We start from the raw sequence: 18,565 nt of genomic DNA, 5'->3' as shown, positions 1-18,565 counted from the left end.
GGAGATTATTATCAAAGGCACTGGATCTGGAAGCCTGAGTTTGCCACCTGGCTCTGCCATCTACTAGCTCGGTGACCTTGGGCATGTGGCACTCTTAACCCTTTGGCCTGTTCCCCATTTATAAAACCAGATTGTATAAAGGTGATTTCATCTATGTAAAGCACTCAGAAGAAAGCTAGCACATAGAAACCTCTTAATGATCCTAGTTCTCAGTATTATTGTCATTATTACCATTCACTCATTCATTTTGTATTGTAGATACTCACTGAGTTCATCCCTGGGCTGTCTGATGCCTGTGACAGGCTGGTGGCCTGATAGCCCAAAGTCCTACCCTCATGGAACTTGAGGCAGTGACATTCTAGAGTCACTTTGGGGAAAGCACAGTCCAGAGTGTCCCAGCTCCAGCCTAGGAAATCAGGGAATGCTACCTGGAGTAGGAGACATCTGAGCTACTGGCTGGGAGAGGAACAGAAGTTAATGTGTGGAAGGCTGTTTTAAGGAGCATGAACAGCATATTCAAAGGCTAAAAGATGGGAAAGGAGCTGGCATTTTAAATAAAGTTATTTTAAATAAAAAATGTTGAGATAATTTTTGATTCACATGCAATTGTAAGAAATAATTCAGAGAGAGCCCTTTTACCCTTTACCCAGTTTCCCCAGTGGCAAGTCTAGAGTTAGTACAAGATCACAACCTGGATATTGATGTGGATAAGGTAAAAATACAAAACATTTTATCACAAGGATTCCTCCTGATGCCTTTTTATAGCTACATCCCCTCCCTGGCCCATCCCTAACTCCTGGCAACACTTATCTGTCTATTCCCCATTTTTATAATTCTGTCATTTCAAGAATCCTACCTAATAAAAATTCTGTCATTTTAAGAATCCTACCTAATGCAAATTAACCATCATTCTGCTACTCTTACAAGCCATGGCCCCCAGCCAATCAGGAGTGGGTATGCAAATTAACACAACCAAAATGGTTGCAAACAGGAGGCTTGGGTTGCCCCTGGTGATGGAGGAAACCAAGCTTTCCACACACCCTGGCCAGCCCAGGCCTCCACTCAAGGCTACAAAGTTTCAATTATAGAAGATAAATAAATCCCAGACACCAGGGGTTCTTCTTGGGTTACTGGGGGACGTGGCTAGCCTGAAACCACACAGGCTGCACCACGCCCTAAGGGAACCCCCACCCTGATCCAGGACACTTTTCAGGGCAAACCAGCTGGCCCCCACCCATGCACCAGGCCTCTATCCTAGCTAATAAAAGAGTAATATGCAAATTGACCGTCACTCCACCACACAAGATGGCTGCCCCCATGTGGACACACGATGGCCACCACAAGATGGCCAGCAGGGGGGAGCAGTTGGGAGGGACCAGGCCTGCAAGGGAGGGCAGTTGTGGGCAATCAAGCCTGCAGGGGAGGGCAGTTAGGGTTGATCAGGCCAGCAGAGGAAGGAAGTTGGGGGCAATCGGGCCTGCAGGGAAGGGCAGTTGGGGACCCAGACTTGCAGGAAAGGGCAGTTAGGGGTGACCAGGCCTGCAGAGGGGGGCAGTTAGGGGCAATCAGGCTGGCAGGGGAGCAGTTAGGTATCAATCAGGCTTGCAGGGGAGTGGTTAGGGGGCAGTTGCCCTCGAGGGGTCCCAGATTGGAGAGGGTGCAGGCTGGACTGAGGGACACACACCCCTGTGCACGAATTTCATGCACCAGGCCTCTAGTGTGTGTGTGTGTGTGTGTGTGTGTATAAAACCCTAATATGCAAATAGACTGAACAGCGGAACAAACAGCCGCTATGACATATAGTGACCACCAGGGGGCGCGCACAGAACATGGCAGGCGTCGGCTTTGGCAGGATGGTGGAGCAGGTGAACGGGGATGCCAGAACAAGGCAGGGTGCCGATTGCTGTCATCCAGGCGAGCCTTTGGTGGTTACTGGAAATCCTTTGCTCCCATGTGTCATGGTCCCATCTGGCACTCACACCTTTTGCTAGTACTGGCCCCATTTGTACCCGCTGTTGGTTCCTGGCACCGACCCTGATTGCTCAGCACCATCAACATCTCACTCACCCACTACTGGTGCCAGCCCAATCACTCCCACCGTCAGTGCATGGGAGTGACAAAGGTGGGAGTGGGGCTACCAGCAAATAAGGGACTGGGGCGTGGAGGATGGGCCTAGACCTGCCCAGTGCCCACTGCAGCCTCACAGCCCACAGTTCCTTGCAAGGTGCACAAATTTATGCACTGGGCCCCTAGTGTTATATAAATGGAATCATGCTATATGTAACCTTTTGGGGTTGACTTTTTCAGTATTCATTTCCATGATATGAATGTACCACAGTTTGTTTAACCATTCACCCATTGAAGGACATCTGGTTGTTTATAGTTTAAAGCTGCTATAAACAGCCACATACACAATTATGTGTGAATGTAAATTTTCATTTCTCTGAGACAAATACCCAGAAGTGCACCTGCTGGGTAATATGGTAGCTGCATGTTTAAAGAAACTGCCTCACTGTTTTCCAGCATGGCTGCACCATCTTACATCCCACCAGCAATGCATGGGTAATCTAGTTTCTCTGCATCCTCACCAGCATTTGTTGTTGTCACTATTTTTCACTTTAGCTGGCATAATAGGTGTGTAATGATAACTCACTGTAGCTTTAATTGGTATTTCTCTAATGGCTAATGATGTTGAACACCCTTTCAGGTGTTTATCTGCCATTTATCTTTGGTGAAATGTCTCTTCCTGTCTTCTGTCCATTTGCTAATTGGATTGTTTGTTTGTTTTTTGTGGGTTTTTTAAACTAAGTTTTGAGAGTTCTTTGTCTCTTCTAGATACTACTCCTTTGCCAGACAAGGAGTTTGTAAATGTTTTCTCCCAGTCTTTAGCTTTTTATCCTCTTCATGTGAGCTTTTGCAAAACAGACATTTTTAATTTTGATGAGGTAAATTCCTTTTATGGATCTTGCTTTCGGTATCATGTTTAAGAACTCTGCACCTAGCCCTAGATTCTGAAGATTTGCCTATTTGTTGTCTAAAGTTTTATTGTTTTAAAATTTTACATTTAGCTCTCTGCTCCATAATAAGTTAATACTATTTGTGCAAATTGTAAGGTTTAGATCAAGATTCTTTCTTTTATTATTATTATTATTATTATTATTATTATTATTTTGCATATGGATATCCAGTTATTCTAACACCATTTGTTGAAAATGCTGTCTTTTCTCCATTGAATTGCTTATACTTCTTTGTAAAGAAAATAAGTTACCACAGTAAGATACTACTTTATACCCACCAGGATGGCTATTATTTAAAAAATAGGAAAATAACAAATATTGGTGAAGATGTAGGGAGATTGGAACCCTCATGCATTGCTGGTAGGAATATTAAATGGAGCAGCCACTGTGGAAGACAGTTCAATCATTTCTCAAAAGGTTAAATACAGAACTACCATAGCAATTCCAAACCTAGGTATATGTACAAAAAAATTGGAGGCAAAGACTTGGACAGGTATTTGTATACCAACGTTCATAGTTGCATTATTCAGAGTAGCTAAAAAGTAAAAGGTTTAAGTGTCTATTAACAGATAAATGAATACACAGAAGAACCAAGATAGTGGCATAGGTAAATGTCTGTACTCGTCGCCTCTCACAACCACATGAAAATTACAACTAAAATACAGAACAACCATCGTTCAGAACCACCTGGAAGCTGGCTGAATGGAAGTCCTACAACTAGAGAAGTGAAGAAGAAAGCTTTTTGAGTCTGGTAGGAGAGGTGGAGGCACAGATCAGGCAGGACCAGCACCCATGTGTGCCGCTTTTTTTTAACAGGAGGGAGATTATCTCTGTGGAGACAACCCATGAGGAACAAGGAGTCCCAGCCCCACACCAGACCTCCAGCACAGGGTTCCAGAGCTGGGAAGGGAAGTACCTGTAACTATGGGCTATAAAAACAGTAGTTTGTGGCTGAGTGACCCCACGGTTGCTGGAGACCCAAGTGTTCCATTTAAAGGGTTGATACACAAACATACTCAGACTCCCAGCATGGGTGGCTTTGGGGAACACAAACACATGGGGAGGAACTGGGTTGTCTGGCATTGGGGCAGGAACTTGGGGTGGCTTTCTCCCAGATGAAGATGCTCACAGGGGTCATTGTTCCTGTGCTGGAACCTCCTCTTTTGCAGGGCTGACTGGCAGCCATATATGAGTGTCTATCAGCCTGGAGCACACTGTTTGTTGTATCATGGGTATTCCCTGAGACCCTGCCCCATCCAATTTGCAGCCCCACCCAAGTTGTTTGCAGCAGCTTTTCCATACGAATGGCCTTTTAGCCTTTGCTAAAATCTCTCAAACAAGCTGCAGCAGGTGACAGCATGCCCCAAACCTATCAATAAACGGCCCAACCCCAGCACTAGGACCAGCCTGCCTTGCTTCCCAGCTGGGCCTTGCCTGTGCATATCCAATCCCAATACAAATAGAAAATAGCAGCCATCTGAAAATCCCTCTATAGGTCCTGTCAGGTGGCCCCAGGCAGTGGCTGACTTGGTATCTCCCTGGAAGCCTTACAGCCAGTGCACCTGGTGGGCACCTTCAGGCCATAGCTGATTACAACTCTACACATCCACAAGCAGCACTCTCAAGGGGCAAACTCAGTGAGCACCAAAGGCCCACTGAAGCAAACCCTACTCCATTAGGGTGTTTCCTGAACAGCAGCTCTCCCACTGTAGCCACAGCTGGTCCTCGCCGCTAATTGGCCTTCCAGTGATGCCAAAAGCAGTCAAGGCTTAAGTACAAGACTGTGCACACAGTTCACACAGGGATGCACCTAGAGTGCCCAGCACAAAAGACTTGGAGGCCTGAGCCAATGGGCCCAATAAGATACCTATTACACAAGGTCACTCTACCAATTCCAGGAGACATAGCAACTCTACCTAATACATAGAAACAAACACAGGGAAGCAACCAAAATGTGGAAACAAAGAAACATGTCACAAATGAAAGAAAGCAAACTACTGAATGTAGAATTCAAAACGATGATTATAAGATTGCTTAAGAATCTTAATGAGATTTTCAAGGATTTTAGTGAGAATGTCAAAGACATGAAAAAGGACCAGTTAGAAATTAAGCATACACTAACTGAAATAAGGAACAACTTACTGGGTTTCCACAGTAGAGGATTCCGATAATCAAATCAAGGATTTGGAATATAAGGAAGCAAAAAACACCCAATCAGAACAACAACAAAAAGAATCCAAAAATATGACGATAGATTAAGGAGCCCCCTGGAACAACATCAAATGTAACCAACATTTGCATTATGGAGATACCAGAAGGAGAAGAGAGAGAGCAAGATACTGAAAACCAATTTGAAGAAATAATGACAGAAAACTTTGCCTACCTGGTGAAAGAGATAGATTTACAAGTCCAGGAAGCACAGAGAATCCCCCAAAAAGAGGAATCCAAAGAGGCCTATACCAAGACACATAATTAAAATGTCAAGGGCTAAAGACAATTTTAAAAGCAGCAAGAGAAAAGTAGTTAGTTACCTACAAAGGAGCACCCCTATGACTTGTCAGCTGATTTCTCAGTAGAAACTTTGCAGGCCAAAAGGGAGTGGCAAAAAATATTTGAAGTGATGAATAGCAAGGACCTACAGACAAGAAAAAGCTACAGGAGTTCATCACCACCAAATCAGAATTATATGAAATGCTGAAAGGTATTCTTTAAGAAGAGGAAAAAGGAGAAGAGGAAGAGGTACAAAATATGAATAATAAAATGGCAATAAATATATATTTATCAACAATAGAATCTAAAAATCAAAATAAATGAACAAATCTAATGAACAAAATAAACTGGTAAGCAAAATAGAGTCAGAGGAAGCATTAAGGGGAGGGGGAGAGTGGTAGGAGATTAACCAAATATCTTAACTATAGACACAGATAGGGTGGTAAAAGGGTGGGGCAGGAATTGTGTGAAGGGAGGCAAAGGGGGGAAAATAAGAGGACATCTGTAATACTCTCAACAATAAAGATTTTAAAGAAATAAAATAAGTGGATACATAAATAATTTGTCGTATATAAACATAGTGGAATATTATTCAGTCATAAAAGGAAGAAGCCCTGGCCAGTCTTGCTCAGTTAATTGGGCAACATCCTGTGCACCAGGAGGTTAGTTCCATTTATGGTCAGAGCACATGGTTGGGCTGGGTTTTCAATCCCAAGTAGGGGGTGTACAGGAGGCATCCTATCAATGTTTCGGCCTCACATTGATATTTCTTTCCAGAAACCAATAAAAATTATTCTTTAGCCTTGGCTGGTATGTTCAGTGGTTAGAACACCAACCTGGGCACTGCAGGGTTGCAGGTTCAATTCCTGGTCAAGGGCATGAACCTGAGTTGCAGTTTGTTCTCTGTCTGGGTTGGAGCACATGCTGGATGCAACCAATCAATGTGTGTCTCTCATTTCAGTGTTTCTCTCCCCCTACCTCCTTCTTTTCAACTCTAAGTAAAGGCAATGGAAAAATATCCCCAGATGAAAAGTAATACAAAAACAAACAACTAAACAAAACTATTCTTTAAAAAAAAAATTGGGGGGAAGGCAATTTTGATATATGCTACCAATATGAATGGACTTTGAAAACATTATACTAAGTGAGCTGAAACTGGTTTGGCTCAGCGGTAGAACATCGGTCTGCGGACTGAAAGGTCCCAGGTTCAATTCTGGTCAGGGGCATGTACATTGGTTGTGGGCACATCCCAGGTGGGGGGTGTGCAGGAGGCAGCTGGTCAATGTTTCTCTCTCATCATCGATATTTCTAGCTCTCTATCTCTCTCCCTTCCTCTCTGTAAAAAATCAGTAAAATATATTTTAAAAAATGAAAACATTATACTAAGTGAAATGAGCCAAACATGTGGCTCATTGGTTGAGTGTCAACCCATGAACCAGGAAGTCATGGTTAGATTCCAGGTCAGGGCATATGCCTGGGTTGCGAGCTCAGTCCCCTGTAGAGGATGTGCAGGAAGGAGGCAGCCAATCTTTCATCGTTGACATTTCTCTCTCTCCTTCTCCCTCCCTCTCTCTGTAGCCAATAAAAACATATGAGGGGCGGGGGGGGGAGAAATGAGCCAACCAGAGGAGAAATATTGTAAGATTCTATTTATATAATTTGCCCAGAATAAGCTAATTTATAGAGACTGAAAATGGAATAGAATTTACCAGGGGCCAAGGAGGAGAGGATAGGGAGCTGTTGTTTAATGTATACAGGATTTGCATTGGGAATGATGAAAAAGTTTTGGGTAAAGACAGTGATGATGATTACACGACATTGTGAATGTATTTAATGCCATGGAATTATCCGTGTTACAAACAGCTAAAGTGATAAGTATTAGGTATATTTTAACAAAGTGAAAAATATCAGTGTTTTAAAATGTTGGTATATTTGTGTGGATCTGTTTCTGAGTACTCTCTCAGGTTACTGATCTACGTGTTTATCCACACTCCTGATTACTTAGCTGTCTTTTAGGCAGTGAGTCCTCCCATTTTGTGCATCTTTTTCAGAATGGAGCTGTTCTGGGGCCTGGCCCTGACAGTTTTGGAGCTCTTCTCCAGCTCCCTGTGTGGGAGATGGCACCATGGTTTACCCAGCTTCAGAGTCACCCTTGGCACCTGCCTTGTCCTTAGTCCCCTCATTAACGACCCTTGCTTTTTCTTGGCAGACATAGCTCTGTCTGTCCTCCTCTCTTCATGTCCAACCGTCCTGGCTACCTTCATCATTGCTTGGAGCAGTGAGGCGCTCTTGTCACTTGTCCTCATGCCTGCTCAGGCCCTCTTAGTTCCGTCCTCCGCAGACAAGGCAGCCCAGAGTTACGTCTTCCAAATGCAGGCCCTCTGGCTCACCGATAGCCTGGCTCCACCACTTCCCTGTCCCTCCAGCCTGTGAGTCTCGCTGAATTTCACATTTAATTTGTGTGATTTTTTTACTCTAAGCCCCACAGGGCAAGGACCATGCTGCACCCGCCTCCCGGCCTGGGCAGCACAGGGTGGACACGCATTGGACTTCTATTAGTGGAACCCATGAATGTGGGAAGGAAGCTGCATGCTGCTGGAGCTGATGACTGGAGGAGGAGTGTGTTGGGAAATGAGACCGAGAGGTGGCAAGAGCCTGGGAACCTGGGAAGGAGGTAGCTTTAACTGTACTGGCCCCAGTAAGGAAGGTGAGGGACATCAGGTTTACAAAGCTCTCTCTGACCATGCAGAGAAAAGGGCAATGACTTAGAAGAGATACTCAGCAGAAAAGGAATTCTGACTCTTTTGTGAAAGGATGTGCATCCTGCTAAGCAGAAAAAAGCAGATAACAACTAGGCCGAGGGGACAACTTCACCTATCTGACTGGCAAGGAGTTTGACAATCTCCTGGGCTGTGAGGCCCTCACACTGGACAACTTGGCAGTGCTGAGCTTTGCCTGCAGTTCCACTTCTAGACATTTGACCCACAGGCACACCATCTGTACATGGTTGTCATTGCTGCACTGTTTGTAAGAGCTCAAGGCTGGAAACCACCAGTGTGGCCTCATGGTGATTGGTTCAAGGCACCTTGGCCCTTCCACGCAGAACTGTGCTTTGTGGAGATCAAGGTATGGAAAGACTACTAAGATATATTACATATTTTTCTATTAAGTTATAATAAGATTTTTTAAATAAAATTAATAAAACAAATAATAAACTATGAATAAATAAGTAAATATAATAACATTTTAAAATAATAAAAATTGTTAGTATACATGCTGGAAAGTGAATAAAGCGTAAAGATATAGCATAACCAATTATTATACTTGATCTTAGCCAAAAGGCCGAGAAGCGATAATAACCAATTATTATAAAGCGAAGACCTACATAGCCCTGCCTCCCCAGGCCCTCCCGCCCAGGGCAGCCCCTTCCCTGACTTTCGAGGCAGTCACTGCCTAGCTTTTCTCTTTGGTTTTACCCCCTCTGTATACCTCCCTAAACAGTGTATTTCATTTTGTCTGGTTTCAGACCTTTTCTGGACAAAATCCTAGGATGTGTTTTATGTTTCGCTTCTTTTGTTAACATCGTTTTGCTATTCGTGCACATGCAACTGTGGTCATTCATTGTCACTGTTGTGTACTATTCCATGGAGCCAGTCGACCACACTTTATTACCCATTTCCTGTGGATGAGCATTTGCATTGTTTCCAGTCTCTGGCAGATTCAGATTGTGCTTCTTGAACTTTCCCATACGTGTCCCTGAAGCCCAAGGGCCGAATTTTGCTTGGTAGGCTCCCAGGAAAATGCTGGCCAGGTCCCAAGTGTGTGTCTTTACCTTTACTAGATGCTGCCAAACTCCTGGTGCCAGCAGCACAGGAGAGCCAAGCGATGTTCTTGAAAAAAGCAGGTGCAGAATAGTCTGTTGGTATGCTGCCATCTAAAGAGTGTGTCAGTGTATGTATGCACCTGCATACACATGTGCATTTGTAGGCTCTCTCAGAAAGGACAAAAAAACTGGTACAGGTTGTTTCTGGGGCCAAGCTAGGTCAGGGAAGGGGGCCCGTCCTGTCATTGCTTACCCTCTGGTGCCATTGGCTTTTGAACCACGTGTCTGCATTATTCAGAGACAGACACCGAGATGGAAAGAAAGGGCAGAGATGAAGCCCAAATGTGGCAGAATGTTAATAGTTGGAACTCTGAGTAGTAGACTTTATGGGGGTTCACTGTTTTAGTCTCTATTTTGAGGTATGTTTATTTAGTTTGTAATAAAATCTGTTCCAGTGTGAGAGGATCTTGGACGACTCTCCTGGCTCCTGAGGCCTATCACCAGGAGAACCTCCTATTTCCAATGAGAGGCTTGGTGCGCCCTCCCTCCTCCTTTCCCCTTCTCTCTTCTGTCCCTCCCCTTCCCCCCTCTGTCCCTCCCCTTCCCCTCTCTGTCCCGCCCCTTCCCCTTTGCTGGCCACTACTCGCTTTCCACACCAGAGCCCAAACCAGCCTATCCAGTTTGGGGAGGTTAGAGGAGCCGCTTCACTTGGCTCATGTCTGGGTGGCTGCCTGACAGGTGCTCCACCCTGGTGGGGGAGGGAGTGGCCTGGGATCTGGGACTTCTGGGGTCCCCAAACTACCCTGCTGTGGCCCTGGGAGCCTCTGGCTTACTGAACAGGTGATGGACAGGAGGGGGCTTGAGGGATTTCCAGGCCTCCTGGTCTGAGTGATGGGAGTCCTGCGGGAGGTGGCCACTGTGGGGGGATGGGAATGACTCAGGTTTCTGTCCCCATCTGCCTGGACTGCTCACTGTTCTCACTGGGCTCACCAGCAACTGGGCATCTGTCCTGGACCCAGTCACCTTCTCAAACCCAGTCCCTGTCACTCACAGGACCCTCCAGTGAGGAAGCCCCAGGCAGGAAGTTTTGTCTACTTTGTTCATTACGGAGTTCTCAGGACCTCCAACAGGCCTGCCTAGCATGTGCTAGGAGCTCAGCAGATGTGTGGACCAGTGGAGGAGACAGACATTCAGAGACAGTGACAGCCGGGAGGTAGCACTGGGATAAGGCCCAGAAGGGGCACCTGACTCAGCCTAATGTGTCAGGGAAGGCATCCTGTGGGAGCAGCTTGTAGCGGCTCCAAAGGGTGAATAGGGATGAACCAAGCAGCTGACCCCTGTCCCCCAAGTCCTCTATCATGGGTGAGACAGACAGAAAGAAACAAACTTCACACCAGGAACTCTGACCTGGGCCAGCGAAGGCTTCGCAGGGGAAGTGAGATCTAAGGCCAACATGGCCCCTTTTTAATCCCCCTCTCTGAGTGTCTTTTTTCTCCTGTTCTGGAATGGGGGTTCGAACAAGCTAGCCTGCTGCTCAGAAAAGCTGGTTTTGGGCACTGGCACTGGGACAGGTGGTAGGTGACCAGCTTCCCTGACTCAGTTTCCTCTGATGTAAATGGGCCAGATAAAGTACTTGTCATTGAGGGCAGCAGTGAGTTCAAATGTCTTAGTGTGTGTAGAGTAGAGCCACTTATTTTCAGAAGGGTTAGTCACATCCTGGAAGGCAGAGCCAGCATGGCACAGCCCTTTCTCTCTCCCCGTTCCCACCATCCATGTCTCCCAGCCCTACACCTAGAGATGGCGATGTGGGGGCATCACCAAGAACTGGATCTTCCCCTTCTGGTTAGGCTGCAAGTCTCGGGCTCGTCCTCATGCATGAGTGGGGCAGAGCTAGAGAGGCTACCTTTGTTGTGTTTTCTCGAAGCTCTTGCTGGACTCATAGCCTGGAAGTGGGGGACCAGAGAATACATGAAGCCCCAGATCTCCAGCCACCCCTCCATAGCAGAGCCCCATCCCTCTGTCCTGCCTTAACTGGATCATTGTTTCAAACCTCACTGCCCGCCACTATGCAACACCGCTTGCTTCCCTAACCCCTGGCATCTAGCCTACCGGGGGAACGAGTTGAGGAGGGGTGCTAGTGGGGTTCTGGCCCTCTGAAGCAAGGACTGTGGTTGGAGTCTCCTCTGCCTGTGTCCCTGCCTCGCCCTTCCCTCTGCTGGGCATTGTGGTGATGGTGATGTGGCCCACGCTCTTCAGACTCAGCCCCGCCTCCCTCTGTCTCTCCCTCCCATTCCCCCTTCCCTCCTCCCGTGGGCTGGAGCCACCGGGAGCTCAACTTCTCTGCCAGGGCAGGGCAGCGTCACCACCCACTGCCAGAAAGGCTGGGGCACAGAGCCCAACCTGCTCTCTTTGTGGGTGTGTGTGCCGGAGAGCCAGGGGAGCCCCCTTGATACCTGCTCCCTGCTCTCCCAGCTGAAAGCCTCTGTGTGGCTCACCCCACTGAGGTGGCCCAGGACTCAGGGAAGAAGATGGTGGAGGTGAGCTGGCCCTGGCCTCAGGCAGGAGGGGCAGAGAGGGGAGGGCTGCACTGGGTGTGAGGAGGGTAGTCCTGCTGCCTGGTCACCTGAGCCAGTGTGAGCATGTGACCAAGGGGCCACACCTTTCCTGGGCCCAGGAGCAGGGCTCCGTGTTGGTGGTGGCAGTTGTCTCTGCTGAGGCTTACCACATGTCTCAGTTCAGTCCCTGAGCATCTCGGTGGGAGCGCCTTCCTGGGGTCTGGTTTGGAGGTGGTGGTTCTGAGGGGCTGGGCCTCTCTAGGTGATTGGCCCTGGAGTTGGCCATGGTTGTGCCTGGGTCTGCCATGGGGACTTATTGCCCAGAGTGTGTGGATCTAGGCTTGCATGGGTCTGTGGTCTAACTCTGTCTTGGGGAATGTTCCTGGTGTGTGTATGGGGTCCTGAGTCTGCCTTTCTAGGGAAGTCCAGCAGTTATGATGCATCTGTGGAATTGTGTGTGTATGCATGTGTCTGTGTTTCTGGCTGGTGGACCAGGTCTGTATCATGCATGCCATTGGCATGTGTCTGTGGGTCTCTTTCAGGAATGCCTGCACCTCTGGGATGTGAGTGGTTTTGGAGGGGTCCTGGGTGCTTCAGGGACCTGGCTGTGACTGTCCTAGTGTCTGAGCCTTCCATGCTGAGAGCTTCCTCTGAGCCAGCCCCACTTTAACACTGCTTCCCTCACCTTCTCCCACTGACACCGCACATTACTCTTGCACTTTCTCTATGGGACCCATATCCGAGAGGCAGGAGCTGAGGCTCAGGGGTGATGTCCCTTCCCATGTTCAGGCTCTACAATCGCTGCCTCTGTTGTGTTGGCATGGCTGCTGCTGGCTCCGGCTGCTCAGGGAGTTTCTTGTACGACCACGTTGTGTGTTCCTGTGCGTCTGTGATTGTATAGCTGGATGTTTATGCTGAGTCCGTGTCACAGTCTCTGTGGATGACTGTGCTTCTGTGTCTAGGGTGTGTGTGTGTGTGTGTGTGTGTGTGTGTGTGTGTGTGTGCGCGCGTGTGTGCGCAGGGCAGGGGAGGGCTTGAGTTCCGGGGGCCTGGGAGGGCTCCAGAGCCTCTTTTCTGCCTATACCCTCTCCCTTCTTCCTGCCCTGCCTTAGGGAAGAATGAATGAAGTCTAATCTGATTTCCCCCGTCCCTGTGGACTCACCCACACTCAGGTTTGCTGTGCCATTCATTCCCAGCCTGGGCACCTCTGGGGGGTGAGGGATACCAACAGAGCCCTTGTGTCTGTGCCCTGTTGTGCCTGGCCAGGAGGGCAGGGGTATTCGGGGCTGGGGTTGTCAGAGCCTACTGGCCTCCCTTGAACCTCTGAGCACCAGCCTGGGCCCAGCTGGGTAAAGGAAGTGGCATCTTTTCATCCAGCCACACTCAGAGCTATCTCCTCACCACCACCCCCTTTTGCTGGGCAGGGCTGGGCCCACAGGGTGGCTGATGGCCCCAGGCCCTGTCCTCTTGGCTCCAGTCCAGTGGGAGAGGCAGATGTGTCCTCAGACAGTGGCAGCCCATTACACTCCCCCACTCCAGCCCTAGAGAAAGTAAGACTTAACAGATAGTAAGACTGGCACATTGGCTCTGGCCAGGAGAGGAACTTGCCCAGCATCCTCTTTTATTTGTTCCTTGATTCATTCAGCAGCAGCAGCAACAACAATGGCAATAGTAATAACAGCAGCTAACATGTAGTGAGGACCATCATTCTTCTAAATGCCATCTCATTCTATTGTCTAGACTAGTGGTGTCGAACTCAATCAGAGAAGGGGCCAAAATCTAAAATCCAGCCTAAATCGCGGGCCGAATGGTTTACTGAACAGTCATAAACTGTCATTGTGATGGAAACGCAGCGGAGTGCAGTGATGACAGCGCGGTGCGGGCCACATTGCAAGGCCTGGCGGGACGGATTTGGCCCGAGGGCCTTGTGTTTGACACATGTGGTCTAGACATTCCCGGGAGTTAAGAGACTTGTCCCCCTGCGTTTGCAGATGAGGACATTGAGTCCCAGAGAGGTTGAGTTATTTTCTCAGAGCACACAGCTTGGCAGTGTTGGAGCTGGTATCTGAGCCTGGACAGTCTGCTCTTAGCTACCAACTGCCTGCTGAGCCCTGTACTGGCACAATCTGCGTGAAGGCCTGGTCGGGGAGAATGGCATTGTGTCTGGCCAGAATTCAGAGAGCAGGGCTGCTTCTCACTCCTAGAATGCTGACTGCAGGCTCTCCTTCCCAAGACCAGGGTGAAGCCAGATAGATCCACGTGCTTCTGTGGGCTTTCACTCACTGGGGGAGACTCGTGGATTTCTCGCAGCATCCTCCGCTCTGTGACTGGCCTCTTGTCTGTACTCCAGATCTGCTGCCCTTCCTCAGACTTACAGCCTAGGCCACATGGCTGGGGCGGCCTCCCTGTGGTGGGGAGGACCTGGGATGGACTCCCAATGGGTGCTTCTTGTGTTTGGGACACACACCTGATTATTTACTAAATAGCCAGCTTCACTCTCGAAGTTCCTTCTCAGGCATCAGATCAGACTTTCAGACAGTGTGGGATGGGCCTTGGGGCTCCTGTCTGCCCCCAGTCCTCTACACCCTTCCCTGCCTCTCTTCAGGGTCTAGACTCATCACACTGGCAAAGGCAACACTCCTTTGTTCCACTGATATTTACTGAGTGCCTACTGTGTGCTCAGGCCCTACTCTGGATACAGGGACACAGCAAGAGAGAGCCGACGTTGTACTGCGGGGAGGGGTGATGCCAGGTAATAATAACTGCCATGGAGAAATATAAAGCAGAGGTGTCAAGAAAGGGTGAGCCATGCAGCTCTGGGCAGAGAAAATAGTAGGTGCAAAGGCCCTAAGGTGGGAACAAGATTCCTATGTCTAAAACGAAAGAGACCACCCGTGTGGTTGGAGTGAAGTGAGGAGACAAGGTCCCGCTGGGCAGTGCCATGTTAAGTCACAGTTTGAGCAAAGGTGAAGCCCTTGTCGAGTTTTGTTCGTTTAATATTTTTTCAGATTCCTTCCTAGCAGCCTTTCTGATCCTGATTCTGGTTATCACTAGTGTGGCGTTGTCTCTGTCCTGGTTCTTGTCCCATAAACCTCTGGGGTCTGTTGTCTGGAATGGAGGCCTTGGCTGGAACCAGGGCCGCTGGGAAGCAGGAGGCTGAAGAGGCGTCAACAAGGCCTCTCTGGGTCAGGGTGGGTGCGTCTGTGACCTGGTGTTGGGCAGCCCTGGGCAGTGACTTCCCCTCTCTGGGCCTGTTTCCTGGTTTGGGAAACAGGAAGGAAGAGGACTCTATACCCACCCACCCAAGAACTATTTGGAAGGTTCAGCATGGCCCGGTCTGCATGCCTGGCATAGGCTCAGGCCAGAGTCAGCGTCCCCTCCATCCACCTTTAATGGATGACCTGTTCTAGGTGCTGAGATCCGGTCATGACCAACCAAAATGTGGCCCCCACATGTGTGGAGCCACAGGAGGTAACAATAGACACACTCATCACGGTATAACAGGTTGGGTGATAGATACTAAGGGCCAGCAGTGTGCCAGGTGTTTGGGGGATGTGTTGATGGGCAAGACCAGACCATGTCCCTGCCCCCAGTGAGCTCACACTCCAGCTATTACTAAAGTAGTATCTGTCCTTGGCAAGTCCTACCAACTCGGCCTTTATAGTGAGCCCGGAACCTGCCCACTGCTTCCCCTTCCACCCATGTGGTCTCCCGCTGGATTCGCACAACCTCCTCTTTCCTGGACCTCTGTTTCTGTCCTGTCCCAACTGCATGTTCTGAGCTCCTCACACAGTGTCAGGCCCTGTCTCTCCCCTGCCAGATCTTTCTATGGCTCCATCTCACTCAGAAAAAAGCCAGTGTCCTCCCCATGGTTCAAAAGTTCCTACTGGATCTGTCCCCACCGCCTGCCTGCCCTCCTCTTTCATCACTTACTCCCTCGGTGCCCAGGCCTTGAACACTTAGTCTGACTTCTCTTTGACCGTAACAGGCATGTTCCTACCTCAGGTCATTTGCCCTGGCTGTTCTTGCTGCCCAGTGCTCTTCCTCCAGGTACCCACATGGCTCCCCTTCCCTCCCTATTCAGGTCCCTCCTCAAATGTCACCTTCTCAGCAAGGCCCTCCCAGACCTCATTGGAAACTCTGACCTCCTCTTATCCTCCTGATCCCCGATTCATTTTCTTCTATCACTTATCTGACTTACTGTTTTTCGGATTTATTTTATCTGTTGACAGTCTCCTTACCCCTGAAACGTGAATTCTGTCAGGGCAGGGATGTTTCTAGCTGTTCAGGCTACTGCTGTCGGCCCTGCCTTGCCTGGTAGATATCAGCTGTCAGTAGACAGTCATGTTTGGATAGTGGGTTCCTGCGTGTCATGGGGTCATTGTGGGTAGAGTAGGTGTTTGACAAGGAGGGGGGCATGTGTCAGTCCCAGGTATGTGAAAATTTCTTGGAGGAACTTGGCTATGGGGAGAAGCTTGAAGAGTGATTTGGATGGACAGCAAGAGCTGAGGAAGGGTGGGAGGTGGGAATGGCATGGTTTTTTAAGAGGGGCAGAGAGGAGCTTGCTGTCTGCTGAGAAGGTAAACTGGATTTTCCCTCCATTGTCAGAGCACAGCCCAGAGAGGTAGGCAGTAAACTGAGGCAGGGAGAGGTTTCCTGGAGCTGGTAGGTAATGATCACCGTAGAAGGGTGAGCAGACGCCAGTGGTGGAAGCCCTGAGTGCAACTGGGGACAGTGAGCGCTTCATAGTCCCCTTCAGTTTGGTGAAGATGAAAGGATAGTTGTGATCCCGGTCACATCCCCTCTCTGCCCCTGGGCCTGTGGGTTCCCGCTGGGTCAGCTCCCTTCCCTACCAGGGGAGCAGCTTTACACAGCGCCTGCGGCGGGAGGGAGTAGGAGGTAAGTTTTACACATGCACACACACCAGGCAGCTTTATCACACAGTGGCTCTTGCTCTTCTGCCTGTTTCCTCTCATGAAAGGTCAGAGGGTAGAACAAGCCAGTGTGACTGGAAAATCTGAAGCTTTTGCTAAGACAGGTTGAAAATTGCCTGTTCCACATGAGAAATGATTTAATTGAAAAGATTTTTTTTTTTTAATTGAAACAACATTTTAGAGTAGGATGCAAAAATGTGTCTGCCTTCTTGGGATCAAACACTGGACTTCGGAGGTGTCTGTGTCCTGGCTGGTGGCTGCGGGCTTCATGTCCTCTTCCATTCTGTGTGAGCACTGGTGCACGCTCTGCCTCTGGTTCTCTGCCAGAAGCTGAAGCATGAGAGCAGGAAAGTGGTGTAGTGGGTACAGATGAATCTGTGGGCCCATCTATGTTGCAGGCATTGGGGTATAGTGGGGAGCAATTGGCTCTAGGGCTCTCGTGGAGCTGACAGACACTGAAGAATTACACACACACACACACACACACACACACACACAATGTATGGAAATGCAATGAGGGAAAATAAAGCAGAGAAAGGGGGCATAGAGAGTGACAGGACAGCCATAGGGACATTTGAGCAAGATGCAGGTGGAGAGGAGAGAGCCATGTGCAGACCAGTGAGAAGTAAGTTCCAGCAGGTAGCAACCACCAGGGCAAAGGCCCTGAGGTGGGGGCATTTCTAGGGTTTGGAGAATAGTGAGGAAGCCCATGAGGCTGGGGTAGAGTGAGCGAGGGGCGTGAGGAAGGAGAGAGGGGAAAAGTGATGGGCCTTGTGAGTTACAGGGAGGAGTCTTTGTGAGTCAAAATAGCATTTAAGGATGCTGACCCTGGAGTGAGTAGGACTGTCTTCCAAGCTCAGTTCTGCTGGATGCCCTTAGTGCAGGATATCACTTTGTGAGCCTCAGTTTCCACATCTTCAAAGTGGACATGAGAATAACCACTTCACGGAGATTGTAGAGTCGGTGAGCTCAGCATCAGCATCTGTGCAGGGTTGGGAGGTCCTCTGGTGTTGATGGCAGTATCAGTACTGGGGCTGAGCTCAGCGAGCCACATTTGGTGGTAGGGACTGGCTTTCGACGCCTTTTCCGCTGTAGCCTGTCATGCCAGAGGCCTGCGGGAAAGGTGGATAAGGAATCACAGGGAAGGGGAGGAAGCTGCCCCACTTTGCGCTGCCTCTTGTTATCCCTGGGGGCCAGGGCCAGACAGGTCAGACAGGAAGTAGGGACCCTCCCCCCAGAAAGGTTCAGGGCAGGAGAGGAAAGAACAAGATCTGGGTGGGGAGAGGGGAGAAGGCCAGGACCTGCCTTGGAGATGATGATGATGATGATGACAATAGCATGGCTACAGCCTGGCCGGTATACCTCAGTGGTTGAAGGTTGACCCATGAACCAAGAGTTCACTGATTTGGTCGAAACCAGTTTGGCTCAGTGGATAGAGCGTCGGTCTGTGGACTGAAAAGTCCCAGATTCAATTCCGGTCAAGGGCATGTACATTGGTTGCGGGCACATCCCCCATTGGGGGGGGGGGGGTGCAGGAGGCAGCTGGTCGATGTATCTCTCATCGATGTTTCTCTATCCCTCTTTTGATCTCTATCCCTCTCCCTTCCTGTCTGTGGAAAATCAATAAAATATTTTTAAAAAAATAAATAAAAAAAAGAGTTCACTGATTTGATTCCGGTCAGGGCACGCCCAGGTTGCAGGCTCAATCCTCAGTAGGGGGTGTACAGGAGGCAGCTGGACGATATT

General features: G+C 48.9%; 1 protein-coding gene across 5 annotated transcripts in view; it reads left to right on the top strand.

The window, feature by feature from the left end:
* Nucleotides 1–18,565, top strand: part of PAK4 (p21 (RAC1) activated kinase 4) — a 51,185-nt gene that overhangs the window by 18,329 nt on the left and 14,291 nt on the right. For 2 of the 5 annotated variants that reach the window (XM_036408209.2, XM_036408206.2), the window contains exon 1: nt 11,677–11,867. The exons of the other annotated variants lie outside the window; for them this stretch is intronic. The gene's annotated coding sequence lies outside the window, so the exon portion shown is untranslated. Of the gene's footprint in view, nt 1–11,676; nt 11,868–18,565 lie in introns of those variants that run through there. 5 annotated transcript variants of the gene reach the window in all.

This window comes from Pipistrellus kuhlii, unplaced genomic scaffold (assembly GCF_014108245.1).
Source record: "Pipistrellus kuhlii isolate mPipKuh1 unplaced genomic scaffold, mPipKuh1.p scaffold_m20_p_38, whole genome shotgun sequence".
Lineage (NCBI taxonomy): Eukaryota > Metazoa > Chordata > Mammalia > Chiroptera > Vespertilionidae > Pipistrellus > Pipistrellus kuhlii.
Note: the sequence above shows the minus strand (reverse complement) of the source record. Positions and strands in the feature narration are given on the sequence as shown.